We start from the raw sequence: 18,145 nt of genomic DNA, 5'->3' as shown, positions 1-18,145 counted from the left end.
ACTAGATGCTAACATGTACTGTTTATAACATCAATATGTACATATAATACAGTATAATATCAAATGACATCACCACTATCAGGAGAAGCAGAGTATGGAGGGGGAGGAGCCACCTGCTGTGGCCCAGCAAGGTGCACTGTATTCGGGTAGACGCGTGCGATGCCCCGGAGGTCTCTGGCAAACCTTTAGCACTTTTCAAACGCCGTGGTGCTGGCGTTTCAGGTGGCTGTTGAGTTTTTTGTGTGTTTGATGTTTTTTCCCCTCATGGCGGAGCATTGGGCACATCTAGCACGCCACATGTCTTCCTCGGAAAGTGAATGTTCTTTTTCAAATGAGCTCAGGGGAAGTTAAGACACAGGCAGGAGAAAACAAGAGCACTTGATTTGCCTCAGGGGAGTGTTGTTTTTAAATGACCATTTATCAGAGCTATCTTGAATATTATTGGGTTTATGGCTATGATGTCATAATTCCTCACATCCACTTGACCAGCATCTTGCTCTCATATAATGAACATTAGGTAACTTCCATAGGCAATGCAAAAACATTTGCAGTGATGTAATTCTAAAAGTACATTGACCCTGAAACCCATCCCCCCCCCGCCCCCTGCTGTGCCCTGTCCAGTTAGCCTTGTGCAGGTGGTGAGCGTGTGTGTCTTTCAATGCGGTGGTCCAGACTGTGCTTGTTAACACGTTCTAGCTCACTGACTCTTCTCAGCACCACCCTGGGGAAGGGGGGTGAGAATGTGTGGAAGGTGAGGAAGAAGAGGAGGGAGGAGGGAAGGAAAACAAACACCTGAGATGTCAAAACGAGGCTGAAAGGATGCGTAGGTGAATATTTCAATGTTAGCAGCCCCCTCCCTACGTGTACAGTATGTGTAGAGGGATGAAGTGCAGTCCAATAAAGTGAACAAGAAGAAGGAGAGGTGCATGAGTGTCAGGGGGCGGAGCCTGATAGGTGAGGGGGTGTGGGGCAGCATCTCGGTGTGTGTGGTGTCATTTTGCGGGCCCCTCTCTGCACTCACCTGGAACAGAGCACTTCCCCTCCCTGAGCCTTATCAGTTCCCAGAGGAAATACCTGCTCCAGGTAAACACGACCCTGTGACCCCCCTGTTGGCCATCCACTGTCAACAACACTCCTAAAGACGCGGAGCCCGTCTCGGCCCAAAGCTGAGGATTAGCTCTGCCTCACGCTTCGACGCTCCACTCGGAAGCTGAAGCCCCCCACCAGCACCCCACCCCGAGCGCGGTCAGACTGTCCGGACTGGGTCACGCCTCCTTAGATGTTGTTCTTCATGCACCAGTGAGGAAAGCATCTCCATCGCCTCCTCCTCCTCGCTGCTGTCTTCATCCCTCTGTCTCAAATGTAATCTTATCACGTTATCAGCAGGTGGAACCCAACACCCCCCTCCATCTTATCCTGCAAGGTGTCTCCAGGCCTGTTTGCGTTGTCACGGGGGTGATTCATTCACGGAAGCGGAGGATCAATAATGTTAGCAGATATTGTTGCATTTGGGGAAATATGATGAATTTGCAGCGCCTCATTAAAATGGAGCTTATTTTAATGACTTTGGAGCACAATGAATCCCTGCAACACTCGCTAATAAATGTACAGCACTTATTGATTTACTTTTAATGGTGCTTCAAGTGAAAAACGACACCATCGTTAACGGGACAACGTCACAGCCTCACACTTTTTTTGAAAAGTATGAATGTATGCTGCATACAAATCTGGATACTGCGTTTGATGGTTCAGTACTCTGGTGCAAACCAAAAATAAAAAACATATTTGCTGCAGGTCATGTAGTGTTCACGCTGCTATTTCTTTACGGGAAAGAACATCAAAGCATCAAGTAAGGATGCATTGGGCAACAACTATTCTAACCAAAATGCCCTCTGCTGGTTTGGATAAATTGATCATTACTTGAAGGAAAACCACACTTTTTTGGAATTTTGCCCATCATCCACAATCCTTATGCGAAACATGAACAATCGGTGATTGAGAGTTGGACAATATCGGTTATCGGCAAAAAAGCAAACATCAGACATCCCTAGTAATGAATACTTCGCCATGTTGACATCTTACTCCTTCATGGTCACCACAACTATGTTCGCCACAAGAAAAAAAAGCAGCGATTTGGGGAACAGCAAAAATCGCACAGCCAACAAATTTGTCAAAGCATGCACCCCCACAGTGCTGCCTGTGCTAATATTCTTTACCGCTGGTGGCGTTGTTATTAAAGCCTAAAGTTCAACCCCATCATTCGGCTCGGCTTTCTCAATGCGCCCTACGAAACACCCACTGTAACTTTTGAGTGTTTGGCCCAATCACCACGAGATTTGGTACACGCCATCAGGGCACTAACAAGCCGACGGGTGTCAAATTTGAGCAAAATTGGTTGAAATACATGAGCGCCATCAAGCAAGACGTCTTTGCAGGGCATGATCCCGGACTTAGCAAGTAACTGTCCATCAGTCATTGAGCATTTATTGTGGAATTATTATAAAACTTGAAGGATGTATGCTAGCATGTCTCCCACAGGGGGCGCCACAAAGGCCATTCATGTGAAAAGGTTCTGTGTAAAAGGCACCAGCAGATAGACGTGGGATCTACCGTTCAGGCTGTGATTTGCAGGATTGCATTTTATTGCACAAGGGTTTGGGTGTAGGTGGGTTTGTAGAGGGGGGGTATCATTCCCGTAAAAAGCACCGTCCCAAGGGACATCTGTCCCTGTTAGAAGACCAAATTCCCACAATCCCTGCAGATCTTCCTCCACTAACTAAGAATGGGATGCAACCCCCGCTCCCATTTTAATGCCATCCACCCCCACCCTCACTACCACCACAGGGTCAGGGTTACTCTGTGGTGACACACAATCGCAAGCGCTTCCTCCGCCTTCCCCACCCCTCCCTTCCCCTCCCTGTCACCTGACCCGCACAGGTAAATGCTTGGCTTTATTCCAGGGATATGGTTTCCCACGGCGACAGTGATGTATGCGAGGCAACAAGCCCCGCCCAGCGGCCTCTGGTGGAGTTTGGCACGAGAGTGGTGATTTCCTTCTGATAACCCCAACCCCCCGCCCCTTGTCGGCCATCGTGGGGGGGAAACCGGAGAAGACAAGACATCCTGTGTGACGCACCTGAGTGTACGCCTCATCAGGCTGAAACAAAGAGGGTTCCTTTTGGAGAAATTGGAAATTGCTCCATCGGGACGCGTGCGCGTATCAAAATAGCAAATACTTGGAGAATGACCACCAACTGTCAAGCTTGGTTAGCACAAACGCTAATGTTATTTCGAGTCTAACAGCTGAACGGCACATAATAACACAACCAAGCATGACACATTCTAATTCAATCAGATGCAAAACTGTGTGGCTTGTTCGGGTTGGGTGTGCTTTTAGTTTTCTCACAGCAAACATGTATAGTTTAGGAGATAATGAGCTTCTTTTGCCTCAAATAGCAAAGGCTACGTGCGCTGCTAGAAGATCATAGCACATACTAGGGTTGTGAAGGATAGACCCCTGAGACCGGATATCCGGTTTGACAAGTGAAAGATGTGGCTGCATGGGGAGCAGACTCCTGTATCGATAAGAATCAGCCAGATGAAGGGATTGTAGAGACATGCACCAGGTATCGCAAGACTAGCAGGAACAATAAGGTCATTAAATCTTAGCTTTATGCATTCCCACTTAGTATCAGCATTGGGGAGCAAATATGAGGTGAAGGAAAAAGGTCAAAATACAGTATAGTAGTCTATCCGTGCAGCGTAGGACAAAGTTACATGGTGTGTTCAATGCTGTCAAACAAAGTGGGACAGGCCGCAGCTGGCAACAAACAACATAAACATGCAAAAACTGGGGGATTTCTAACTGGATATTATTTCTTGAATAAAAGGATGGCCCATATTTCTAACATTGACACATTTGATGATTTTTTTTCCCCCACATTGCACGTGAACGTTTGCCCCTGCCTTCCAGCATGCTGGGGGCTATGATGTGCTTTTTTACACATTTGAAAATACTGGAAGAATAACACTTTTGGACAATTGGCTTCTTTAGTTTATAATGTAAGATTCATGTCTGCATCAACAAATGAAACCATTGAATCGTATCGTTTCTACAATGTATGGAATCGTTCTTAAAATACGTCAGTTTTCCAATGGTATCGTAACCCGTGTATCTAGATGCCCAACGGATCGTCTACCGCAGAGATTTCCATCCCTAGCACTAACCAAGTGTCACATCCAAATGTCATCACTTCTTATTGTTCAGATTTCCACAAATGTTTTCCTAAAGGGAATGTTTGCCAACATAAAGCTTTGAAACATTATTTCAAGCAGCCAATGGTGGTAGAAAAGCTTCATGAGTTGTATTGTCGCCATAACTGTTTTTGGCATTTAGCTTGGGAAACACGCACGACCAAAACGCCAAAGAAAATGCATAAAAACACAGCCTGGAATCTCATCTCGTTTTTTTTTTGTGGGTTCTAATTTTTTCGTCGTCATTTCAAACTATAATTTCTTCCAAATTATGGTGGAATTCAGGGTTGTTCACAGCGTAGCATCATGTGAGTGCCAATCATACGTTGGATGCTGGCTTTGCTGTGATAAAACCTCAAGCAGTTCAACAGTTCATTGCTACGCTCTTCTAGAAAGAAATGCAGTTTCTATTGGACAAACACTCCAGTTTTGCTCTTCATCAGTGACCAGGCCTGCCCCCCGCCTGCATCTCCTCCCCATCATTAGCAGAAGTAGCGCTTCATTAGAGATAAGCAGGACAATGGCCGGGGTGAAGGCCTGGATCACGCTTGTTTCTTATCTCTTGCCTCATCTGCAGCCCGTGGTGTCTGTCAGAGGATGTTGTTTAAAACCAAGTCAAACACTTCAACATCCTGTGGCATCACACACACGCGTACACACACACACACACTCCTCCACACAGCGCTTCCTTATAGCGGTTCACACTAGTCTGGCGAAAGGCCCGTGTAGACGCTACAAGGACATGGAGATGCTGTTTCATCTCACATGGAGAGTAAAAAAGCCACAAAAATCCCCCCCAAAAAAACTGAACTCCAGTCTGGTAAAACCTGCATGATGGCGGTCATGGAGCAGATCTTTGACTAGTGCTTTTGGAAGTAGGTCCTTAAAAACAGAAGCGAGCTTCTGTCTTATAGACGATCTTTTGACTCTGGTTTTTCCAGCAGATTCCAAAAAACAGCAGACTGTGCCTATCATATAGAGGATCTTTGACTAGCGTTTTTGCAGCAGGTCCTTAAAAACAGCAGAGCATTCCTACTATTTAGAGGATCTTTGACTGGTGTTTTTTCATGGGGTCCTTAAAAACAGCAGTGGGCTCCTGTTACTCAGAGGATCTTTGACTCACATTTTTGCAGTTGATCCTTAAAAACTGGCATAGCTCTTCTGTCATGTCATGAACTTCGACTGGAATTTTTGGGCTAGGTCCTTAAAAAACAGCAGCGCTCTCCTCGCTTCTAAAGAATGCTTTACTCGTGATTTTGCAGCAAATCCTCAAAAACAGCAGAACATCCCTGCTATTTAGAGGGCCTTCGCCTGGTGTTTTTGAATGGGGTCCTTCCAAAGAGTGCAGCTCTTCTGTCATACAGAGGAACTTTGACTGGGTAGATGATTGGTAGACAGGGCCGCAGTTTGGACACCCTTGGCCTTAACTGAGCACTCCCTGTTGTCGTGTAAGCAAAGTTTTTTCATCTGTTTTCATTAGTAATAAGTTGAGTAAATGTGGCTGAGGTTAGAGTCTCTCACACACACACACACACACACACACACACGCACACACAATGCAGGGAGGAAGCCAAAGTGCAGGAGGGTTAATATGAGGGAGCACTCGACAACAATGCAACGTTATGAGGTGCCGCGGCAGTAATAAGGTCTTTGTTGGGGACGTTAGCGCGCAGCCACATCACATCATTACTCATCCTGGGAGACCAGGTTTCCGGTCGGCATGGCAACCGGGATTTGACTGAGGCCAGAAGCAAGACCGGAATCTCAATGCCTGACGAACACACACAAAGAACGAGTGTGGAGGAGGAAAAAGTTTACAAGTGGCCACGGTCGACCCCCAGACTAGTGCCTGATATCACCTCCCTCACTCCACTGCAAACGTGACGCATTGAAGTGTCTTTTGAAGCGCTAACTCAACTTTTAGGGTGGATTTTGAAATGGAAAAGTCTGAATCCCCTCAGTCCCGCTGGAGTTGGTACACTCCGGTGAGGGAGTGGACAGTGGAGGTATGCAGCGGTGTGCAGGTCGCTGGGTGTGTTGGGTCAGCACAGAGCGGTCAGCAGCTGCTGTCTGGCCGAGGTCCCACAGTTCCCAGGCTGGGGGGGGTAGCTGGGATCCGGATTGACAAGCCAGTAATAAAATCAGGCGCCCTGGATGGGTTGTGTGCAGCCCATTGTTCCCCCGGCAAGGCCCGCGGCTGCTGTTTACTTTCTCCCATATGCATTATTCAACAGCACAGGAGAAAGGCATGGTGGGGGGGCAGTCAGGGGGATCCTCTTGCCCTTGTTTTGTTTTGCTAATTTTCAATTAAAATAAACCATCTCTCGTCACCGCCATGGCTGGGTGAAGAAGGAAAGAGAGAGTTGACTAAAAAAGGATGTTTGTATACTTTAATACGGGTATGAATGTATTTGGGAGGGTGGGTGGGGGTATTATATATTTAGTTGCTTATGTTGTTGTTGTTCAACATGTGCCTCATAGCATGAGTACAGTAAATAAAGATTTAATTAGCATAATGGGCTGTCAAGGAGCCACGTATTACAAGAAATCCATACTGATATTTTTCATTTGGTCAAAAAGCTAACGCCAATCAAGAAAACAAAAATATATTTTTTAATATTCATATTTACATTTACTTTTTTCTATTGAAAGAAAAAACAGCGTGCATGTCAGCTTTATGTTATTAGCATCAACATTTCAACTTTTTCACTTTACCTTTTTCTCTTGTGCTCTTTTTCTCCCACTTGTGCTGGTTTTTTTTTTGTTTTTTTTTTAGTAATTGTATTTTTCAGGCATGCACGATAATTATCGGGTCCATATGAGGGAATTATGACATCATACCGACAAATCCCATAACCTTAAAAATGGTTCCGATAATCCGATAACATCATTTTAAAAAACACTCCAACACTCCAATGAGACTCCAAGTGCTCCTTTTTTCTCCTGCCTGTGACGTGAACGGCCTGTCGTGACTTCCCCTGAGATCATTTGTAAACAAACATTCACTTTCCGAGGAAGACATTTTGCGTGGTAGTTGTACCAAATGCTCCACAATGAGGGGGGAAAAAACCCATCAAGCACACAAACAACCTTAGCCACATGAAAAAAAGGTTTGCTAGAGACCTCCGTGGCATCAAACCAGACGCTTGGAGAGTGTGCCCAAATACAGTGCACCTTGCTGGGCCACAGCAGGTGGCTCCTCCCCCTCTATACTCTGGTTCTCCTGATAGTAATGATGTGGTAGTAGTGATGTCATCATATTTCATTAGGACTAATCAACAGGTACTAATTAGTTCCAGTCCTTCTTACCTCCATGTGTGCACAAACTACACTTCCATCTACATTGAAAAAAGTACATGGGTTATTGGTACCATATCGGTCTTGATAAGCACAAAGTTATAGGCATCGGTTTGATTTAAAAAAAAATATTAACTAAAAAAGACACCGTGCATCTCTAGTGTTTTCAGAATCTGGCAGGGCCATTTTGGACAGCCCTGATGCTGAGGATTTCTGACTAGCGTTTTTGCAGGAGTTCCTTAAAAACAGCAGCATCCTCCTGTCTTACAGAATGAGTCAATGAATTAGCAAGCCACAAGTGCTTCCATTTAGCAGCCTTGAGGTTTCAACAGGAGGATTCCCATATGGTGGGAGAAAGTGGGAACAAATCCCAAAGACAATGCCTTGTCCCGTAATGACTCCCAGAGGTCATTAAAAAGAAGGCCAAACTAATCAATAAGTCCAGTTGATAGCTCCTACTCTTCTTTTGAGGCGCCCCTTTTTTCAAAAGAGGGGGGTTGGCTTAACTTGCGAGGTGCAGGAGGACAGATGCGGTGGTTAATGGTAGTGGTGGTGGTGGCAGGGGGGATCGTTCGGGGGTGGACGAGCAGAGTTAAAGATTCACAACCACACATCTGTCACTTGAGGATGGCCTTCCCCCACTGACAGCCTGGCTGCCTGACGCCATGTTTGTCATCTACCTGCGGCTCTCATCATCTGCTTTACTTTACTTTGCGTCACAAGTCTGCTTGCATCCTCTGCAAAACACCCACTGTGATACGTGCAACCACACTGGACACTTCATTCTGCAGCATTTCTCTTTGGATTGACATTGTCAATGAAAACACTCATTATCTTTGTAAAGGCATTTACAAGGCATTAAATCGTGCAGGTGTACCTAAAGGTTGTGCATTTGTGTTACAGTGCGTGTTTTGGCCTCCTGCAATTGTAAGACATTCAGACATTGAGCTACAGTTTGCACATGCTATCATGTCCAAGAATTGTAAATCCCTTTTAAAGAGAAATACATAGGCAGTGGCCGTGGCCCCGTTAGTGCCTGCTGAGTGGTGGCGTGAATGCAGTGGAGGGTGGAGGGCCTCTTGGCTTGGCTGGACATAGTCTGCCCCCCCACATGACCACCCCGCTGGGTGCAGGTGATCACTCCATGCAGCAGTCAGCACCTGCCCTCTTTGTTCTTTTCTGGGTGGTTTTATGGCATGGGGGGTGAGGAGGGGACAGTCCTACCGTGTGTGTGCGTCTGTCTCAAGGTCCACTAAAAGCCAACACCACTGCTGTCAGGTCATTGTAAGCAGGCCCCCACCACGCTGGGACGGACCCCTCTGGCTCATCCATGTACACATATTACTATCATCTCCAACTAAAAGCATGTTTCACCTCATTCCAGGAAAAACAAAATAAAATATGGAGAAACTGGACAGCAATACATGGATGTGTTGTTTTACTTTGACTTTCAAGAGGAAATGACTTCGCACAAATCTACAGTGGTGGGAAAAAGTGTTTGACCCTTCCTTATTTCTTTGCATGTTTGTCCCACTTCAATGTTTGAGGTCATCAAACAAATGTACATATTGGTCAATGACAACACAACTCAACGCTTTATGCTGTTATTAAATGAAACTTTATCATTAAGGGAGAAAACAATCCAAAGCTACATGGCCCCGTGTGAAAGAGTGATGGCCCCCTAAAGCTAATAAGTGGTTGGGCCCCCTTTAGCAACAACAACTGCAATCAAGCGTTTGTGATAACTTGCAATGAGTCTCTTCCAGCGCTGGGGAGGAATTTAGCAGAATTGTTGTCATTCAGCCACATTGGAGGCTTTTCCTTTGAAGGTCATGCCACAGCATCTCAATAGGATTCAGGTCAGGACTTGGACTAGACCTCTCAAAAGTCTTCAGCCATTCTGAGGTGGACTTGCTGGAGTGTTTTGGATCATTGTCCTGCTGCAGAACCCAAGTTGCTTTCACGGCAAGTCTTCCAGGTCCTGAAGACCATCACACTACCACCACCATATCTTACTCTTGCTATGATGTTCTTTTTCTGAAATGCCAGATGTAATGGGACACACACCTTCCAAAAAGTTTAACTTTTTAGTCTTTTCCCAAAGGTCTTGGGGATCATCAAGATGTTTTCTGACAAAATTGAAACAAGCCTTAATGTTGTTTTGTTCTTGGAACTCTGCCATGCAGGCCGTTTTTGCCCAGTGTCTTTCTTATGGTGGAGTCATGAACACTGACCTTAACTGACGCAAGTGAGGCCTGCAGTTCTTTGGATGTTGTTGTGGGGTCTTTTGTGACCTCTCGGATGATTTGTTGTTGCACTCTTGGGGTCATTTTGGTTGGCCGGCCCGTCCTGGGAAGATTCACCACTGTTCCATGTTTTGGATAAAGGCTCTCACTGTGGTTGGCTGGTGTCCCAAAGATTTAGAAATGTCTTTATAACCTTTTCCACGCTGGTAGATCTCAATTCATCTCAGTTATGTTATGTTTTAACGAGGGGGGGGGGGGCAATCTCTCTTTCACACAGGGCCATGTAGGTTGGGATTTTTTTCTCCCGAAAAAAGTACATTTTGTGTTGAGTTGTGTTGTCATGGACTAATATTTACATTTGTTTGATGATCTGAAACATTTAAGTGGGACAAACATGCAAAAAAAAAAAAAAGAAAGAAATGGGGAAGGGGGCAAACACTATCTCACACCAATGTATGTTTGCCAGTAGCAGCCAAATGTTTGGAGACGCTTTCTCTTGGCACATTTATTTTTTGCTTTTCCATTTAGACACACTAAAACAAAGGTGTCCAAACCTTTTACTGATACTGTATAACGGAAAGACAAAAAATGTGTTAAATTCAGAAAAATGTGTTGCAAAAAAATGTGATGTAATCTATTTGTAATAATGATAACACAGACGGAGTAGAGTGTTATTTTCAAGCATCAGGGGCCACAGTGGCTTCATGTCGTTGGTGGTGATTGGGGGGGGGGGGGGGGGGGGGGGTTAGCGATGGCCCGTATATAAGACGCACATGAATGTTTAATTCATATGATTTTTGCTCGATATGAAATGTGGCTGATAAGACTCCAGCAAATGAAGGCAGTGAAAGGACGAGCGTAAGCAGAGATCTGCTCTTTGAGTGGGAGCATCTTAGAAAGCAATTACCGGACGAGAAATAGATCATTATTTTTTTTTCCCCCCTTAGAGGGTTGGGCTGTAGGGTGGAGGGGGGTGGATGGAAGCGGCTGAGGTGCTTGCTAAAAGGAAAAAAAAGAAGGGTTTTCTAGATTAAGTAGGGAGGGAGGGCACAATAAAGACATAATCATCTTGCCTCAACTTTTTTTCCAATGCAACTTTCAGATTTTAATTTGCCGTCTGTGAAGTGCTACCTAATTTACTTTGGCCGCCGTCGCCCTCAATGCTCCATTGTTGGCGGCGCTCGGATTCAGAGCTTCCTCTCTTAGCTCACCTCGGCGTGAAATTGGTTTAATGAAGCTGAAAGGTATGGCGCTCTCACAACACTGTGGATTCCAGTGACACTGCTTGATCCACACACACCCCCCCAACCTCCAACACACACACACAGCCCAGCTCCATGCACACCAAGATGAACATTTATAACACACCCCACAAAAGATCCTATCTGACTTGAATGACACGCATGCATATTCAGTGGGGGAGCTCGCACTCATCACTTTGGGCAAAAGTGGGAGGCACATCAAAGTTCTTGATAAAACTGAGTGAAATATTGATCTAAAGGCAGCACTAGGCTAGGGAACCATATTTGGTAACATCACGCAAGGGGATCACCTGATTTCTCCAAACCAATCTGCAAAAAAAATAAAATAATAATTATTTTAAAAAATATATATGATGAAAATAGGACATTATGCTGGTATCTCTTTATTAGATAAATGTCATCATGATTCAAAAGTGAAAAAGTGACCAAGAAAGTGAATTTCCATGTATTTTGGGTTTTTACTGCAAATAAGTCTCTTTTTGCCATAACTTGAAGTATTTTAGGGTTAGAAGAGGGGCGTCTGCATTTCAGCCTTGTTTTAGACTTGACTTTTCCCCGCACATTATACTTCTTTTTGCTTGGTTTTTCCATTTTGGCTGTAGTTTCTTTCTCCTTATCATTTTCACCCTTCATATTAGCTTTCCAAATGGTACCGTTATTTGTTTCTCATAATATTATTACTTTGAATTTGCCGCTATGCCAATATCGTCCAACTCTCAATTTCTAATACCAATATGTGTAACATCACGGATCTCCTGTGGTGGAATGAACACCGCCGCCACGAGTGTGTTTCAGATCATCACGCAGCTCTGTTTGTTTATTCAAGCACATTGTTTGTCCCAGATGCTAATGTGGAGCTAGCCGGCTTCAGGGACTGCCCTGAGTGGACGGGAACACAAGGAGGTGGGCTTGCACTGCAGTTCAACAAACTATGGTGTCATCCTGGCCATGTGAACATTAAAATGTCCAACTATACAGCATTTTTAATATCAGTTTTCATTATAGGGGGAAAAAAACAGATCCTCACAGCTACCGATATCACATTTTTATGCCAATATCGGGCCGATATCATCTGACATCCCCACTTTTAATATTTCATTATTATGCATATGAAAATAGTTTTTCCCCTCATATTACAACTTTAGTCTCATAAAATTACACCCTTTTTTCCTCATGAGATTACAACTTTATTGTTGGAATATTTCAATTTTATTCTGCCGAATTTTTACTTTTCTTTCTCATAAAATTAGTGCTGTTTTTCCATTTTTGCTGTAAGTTTTTCTCTTTAATTTCTTCTTTTTTGTCTTTTATAAATTGAATTTTTATAACGTGCTGAGGGCCAGCAAATAACAACCATGGGCTGCAAATGGCCACCATTCGCTGGATTAGAACTTTTTTAGATTTCTTTATTACAATATAATACTTACCTTACTTAAAAGGCCATCAGATTGTAGAAAGTAGCTGTCAGTATGATGCAGGCTGCAAAACAATAACAAACATCGTGTTAACTGCAGTGACAGTAGAATAGACCTCCGTCAAGGCTAACTGTAATTTGGAACAGAACCTACTTGCTGATTCATGCATTTTGGCACAGAGGCATTCATCATTAAGAACGAGTGTTTTTAAATGATATTTCAATAACTTCATCAACTGGAGATACAAAATAACCTCTACAAACTGCACGTGCTTTTGCCACAGAAAAAGCATCAGATTTGCACTGTAATGCCACTTTTTAGTACACAATCATAACATTATTTAAAGAACAATATTTTCTGAGCTCACTGGCTCCCCCTGTAGTTGGAATGTGTAACTTACTTTTAAACCATCCATCCATTTTCTATGCTGCTTAACCTCATTAGGGTGGCGGGGATATGCTGGAGCCCATCCCAGCTGACTTCAAGCGAGAGGCGGGGTACACCCTGGACTGGTGGCCAGCCAATGGCAGGGCACATATAGACAAACAACCATTCACACTCACATTCATACTCAGATAAAGCTAGCTAGCTAAGAGAATTTCACCAGACAGTTGGATGATGAGTGAGTACAGACAATGCACTCACAAAAAATGAGTTGGTAGTAAGTGTAGTAGTACTAGTTAGACATAGTATTGCGTGTACACAGTGGTTAGGAATACATGTAGTAGTACTAGTTAGACATAGTATTGCGTGTACACAGTGGTTAGGAATACATGTAGTAGTACTAGTTAGACATAGTATTGCGTGTACACAGTGGTTAGGAATACATGTAGTAGTACTAGTTAGACATAGTATTGCGTGTACACAGTGGTTAGGAATACATGTAGTAGTACTAGTTAGACATAGTATTGCGTGTACACAGTGGTTAGTAATACTGTAGTAGTACTACTTAGATATAGTATTGCGTGTACACAATATATAGGAATAAATGTAGTTGTACTTGTTAGACATAGTAATGCGTGTACACAGTGGTTAGTAATAAATGTAGTAGTACTAGTTAGACATAGTATTGCGTGTACACAGTGGTTAGGAATACATGTAGTAGTACTAGTTAGACATAGTATTGCGTGTACACAGTGGTTAGGAATACATGTAGTAGTACTAGTTAGACATAGTATTGCGTGTACACAGTGGTTAGGAATACATGTAGTAGTACTAGTTAGACATAGTATTGGGTGTACACAGTGGTTAGGAATACATGTAGTAGTACTAGTTAGACATAGTATTGCGTGTACACAGTGGTTAGTAATACTGTAGTAGTACTACTTAGATATAGTATTGCGTGTACACAATATATAGGAATAAATGTAGTTGTACTTGTTAGACATAGTAATGCGTGTACACAGTGGTTAGTAATAAATGTAGTAGTACTAGTTAGACATAGTATTGCGTGTACACAGTGGTTAGGAATACATGTAGTAGTACTAGTTAGACATAGTATTGTGTGTACACAGTGGTTAGTAATACTGTAGTAGTACTACTTAGACATAGTATTGCGTGTACACAATATATAGGAATAAATGTAGTTGTACTTGTTAGACATAGTAATGTGTGTACACAGTGGTTAGTAATAAATGTAGTAGTACTAGTTAGACATAGTATTGCGTGTACACAGTGGTTAGGAATACATGTAGTAGTACTAGTTAGACATAGTATTGCGTGTACACAGTGGTTAGTAATACTGTAGTAGTACTACTTAGACATAGTATTGCGTGTACACAATATATAGGAATAAATGTAGTTGTACTTGTTAGACATAGTAATGCGTGTACACAGTGGTTAGTAATAAATGTAGTAGTACTAGTTAGACATAGTAATGCGTGTACACAGTGGTTAGGAATACATGTAGTAGTACTAGTTAGACATAGTATTGCATGTACACAGTGGTTAGTAATACTGTAGTAGTACTACTTAGACATAGTATTGCGTGTACACAATATATAGAATAAATGTAGTTGTACTTGTTAGACATAGTAATGTGTGTACACAGTGGTTAGGAATACATGTAGTAGTACTAGTTAGACATAGTATTGCGTGTACACAGTGGTTAGGAATAATGTAGTAGTACTAGTTAGACATAGTATTGCGTGTACACAGTGGTTAGTAATAAATGTAGTAGTACTAGTTAGACATAGTATTGTGTGTACACAGTGGTTAGGAATACATGTAGTAGTACTAGTTAGACATAGTATTGCGTGTACACAGTGGTTAGTAATAAATGTAGTAGTACTAGTTAGACATAGTATTGCATGTACACAGTGGTTAGTAATAAATGTAGTAGTACTAGTTAGACATAGTATTGCATGAACACAATATATAGGAATACATGTAGTAGTACTAGTTAGACATAGTATTGCGTGTACACAGTGGTTAGTAATAAATGTAGTAGTACTAGTTAGACATAGTAATGCGTGTACACAGTGGTTAGTAATAAATGTAGTAGTACTAGTTAGACATAGTAATGCGTGTACACAGTGGTTAGTAATAAATGTAGTAGTACTAGTTAGACATAGTATTGCGTGAACACAATATATAGGAATAAATGTAGTAGTACTAGTTAGACATAGTATTGCGTGTACACAGTGGTTAGTAATAAATGTAGTACTAGTTAGACATAGTAATGCGTGTACACAGTGGTTAGTAATAAATGTAGTAGTACTTGTTAGACATAGTATTGCGTGTACACAGTGGTTAGTAATAAATGTAGTACTAGTTAGACATAGTAATGCGTGTACACAGTGGTTAGTAATAAATGTAGTAGTACTAGTTAGACATAGTATTGCGTGTACACAGTGGTTAGGAATACATGTAGTAGTACTAGTTAGACATAGTATTGCGTGTACACAGTGGTTAGTAATACCTGTAGTAGTACTAGTTAGACTTAGTATTGCGTGTACACAGTGGTTAGTAATACATGTAGTTGTACTTGTTACACATAGTATTGCGTGTACACAGTGGTTAGTAATAAATGTAGTAGTACTAGTTAGACATAGTAATGCGTGTACACAGTGGTTAGGAATACATGTAGTAGTACTAGTTAGACATAGTATTGCGTGTACACAGTGGTTAGGAATACATGTAGTAGTACTAGTTAGACATAGTATTGCGTGTACACAGTGGTTAGTAATACTGTAGTAGTACTACTTAGATATAGTATTGCGTGTACACAATATATAGGAATAAATGTAGTTGTATTTGTTAGACATAGTAAAGCGTGTACACAGTGGTTAGTAATAAATGTAGTAGTACTAGTTAGACATAGTATTGCGTGTACACAGTGGTTAGGAATACATGTAGTAGTACTAGTTAGACATAGTATTGCGTGTACACAGTGGTTAGTAATACTGTAGTAGTACTACTTAGACATAGTATTGCGTGTACACAATATATAGGAATAAATGTAGTTGTACTTGTTAGACATAGTAATGTGTGTACACAGTGGTTAGTAATAAATGTAGTAGTACTAGTTAGACATAGTATTGCGTGTACACAGTGGTTAGGAATACATGTAGTAGTACTAGTTAGACATAGTATTGCATGTACACAGTGGTTAGTAATACTGTAGTAGTACTACTTAGACATAGTATTGCGTGTACACAATATATAGAATAAATGTAGTTGTACTTGTTAGACATAGTAATGTGTGTACACAGTGGTTAGTAATAAATGTAGTAGTACTAGTTAGACATAGTATTGCGTGTACACAGTGGTTAGGAATACATGTAGTAGTACTAGTTAGACATAGTATTGCGTGTACACAGTGGTTAGGAATAATGTAGTAGTACTAGTTAGACATAGTATTGCGTGTACACAGTGGTTAGTAATAAATGTAGTAGTACTAGTTAGACATAGTATTGTGTGTACACAGTGGTTAGGAATACATGTAGTAGTACTAGTTAGACATAGTATTGCGTGTACACAGTGGTTAGTAATAAATGTAGTAGTACTAGTTAGACATAGTATTGCATGTACACAGTGGTTAGTAATAAATGTAGTAGTACTAGTTAGACATAGTATTGCATGAACACAATATATAGGAATACATGTAGTAGTACTAGTTAGACATAGTATTGCGTGTACACAGTGGTTAGGAATACATGTAGTAGTACTAGTTAGACATAGTATTGCGTGTACACAGTGGTTAGTAATACATGTAGTTGTACTTGTTAGACATAGTATTGCGTGTACACAGTGGTTAGGAATACATGTAGTAGTACTAGTTAGACATAGTAATGCGTGTACACAGTGGTTAGTAATAAATGTAGTAGTACTAGTTAGACATAGTAATGCGTGTACACAGTGGTTAGTAATAAATGTAGTAGTACTAGTTAGACATAGTATTGCGTGAACACAATATATAGGAATAAATGTAGTAGTACTAGTTAGACATAGTATTGCGTGTACACAGTGGTTAGTAATAAATGTAGTACTAGTTAGACATAGTAATGCGTGTACACAGTGGTTAGTAATAAATGTAGTAGTACTTGTTAGACATAGTATTGCGTGTACACAGTGGTTAGTAATAAATGTAGTACTAGTTAGACATAGTAATGCGTGTACACAGTGGTTAGTAATAAATGTAGTAGTACTAGTTAGACATAGTATTGCGTGTACACAGTGGTTAGGAATACATGTAGTAGTACTAGTTAGACATAGTATTGCGTGTACACAGTGGTTAGTAATACCTGTAGTAGTACTAGTTAGACTTAGTATTGCGTGTACACAGTGGTTAGTAATACATGTAGTTGTACTTGTTACACATAGTATTGCGTGTACACAGTGGTTAGTAATAAATGTAGTAGTACTAGTTAGACATAGTAATGCGTGTACACAGTGGTTAGGAATACATGTAGTAGTACTAGTTAGACATAGTATTGCGTGTACACAGTGGTTAGTAATAAATGTAGTAGTACTAGTTAGACATAGTATTGCGTGTACACAGTGGTTAGTAATACTGTAGTAGTACTACTTAGACATAGTATTGCGTGTACACAATATATAGGAATAAATGTAGTTGTACTTGTTAGACATAGTAATGCGTGTACACAGTGGTTAGTAATAAATGTAGTAGTACTAGTTAGACATAGTATTGCGTGTACACAGTGGTTAGGAATACATGTAGTAGTACTAGTTAGACATAGTATTGCGTGTACACAGTGGTTAGGAATACATGTAGTAGTACTAGTTAGACATAGTATTGCGTGTACACAGTGGTTAGGAATACATGTAGTAGTACTAGTTAGACATAGTATTGCGTGTACACAGTGGTTAGTAATACTGTAGTAGTACTACTTAGATATAGTATTGCGTGTACACAATATATAGGAATAAATGTAGTAGTACTAGTTAGACATAGTAATGCGTGTACACAGTGGTTAGTAATAAATGTAGTAGTACTAGTTAGACATAGTATTGCGTGTACACAGTGGTTAGGAATACATGTAGTAGTACTTGTTAGACATAGTATTGCATGTACACAGTGGTTAGTAATAAATGTAGTACTAGTTAGACATAGTAATGCGTGTACACAGTGGTTAGTAATAAATGTAGTAGTACTAGTTAGACATAGTATTGCGTGTACACAGTGGTTAGGAATACATGTAGTAGTACT

At 41.5% G+C, this 18,145-nt stretch overlaps 1 long non-coding RNA gene across 3 annotated transcripts in view; it reads right to left on the bottom strand.

Moving 5' to 3' along the window:
- Nucleotides 1–18,145, bottom strand: part of LOC129190053 (uncharacterized) — a 43,904-nt gene that overhangs the window by 16,737 nt on the left and 9,022 nt on the right. For all 3 annotated transcript variants that reach the window (XR_008572920.1, XR_008572921.1, XR_008572919.1), the window contains exon 2: nucleotides 12,487–12,538. This is a non-coding gene — a long non-coding RNA (uncharacterized LOC129190053). The remainder of the gene's footprint in view (nucleotides 1–12,486; nucleotides 12,539–18,145) is intronic.

The sequence above is a fragment of the Dunckerocampus dactyliophorus genome, chromosome 11 (assembly GCF_027744805.1).
Source record: "Dunckerocampus dactyliophorus isolate RoL2022-P2 chromosome 11, RoL_Ddac_1.1, whole genome shotgun sequence".
NCBI lineage: Eukaryota > Metazoa > Chordata > Actinopteri > Syngnathiformes > Syngnathidae > Dunckerocampus > Dunckerocampus dactyliophorus.
The sequence above is the reverse complement of the archived record's forward strand: the minus strand, read 5'-3'. Positions and strand labels throughout refer to the sequence as shown.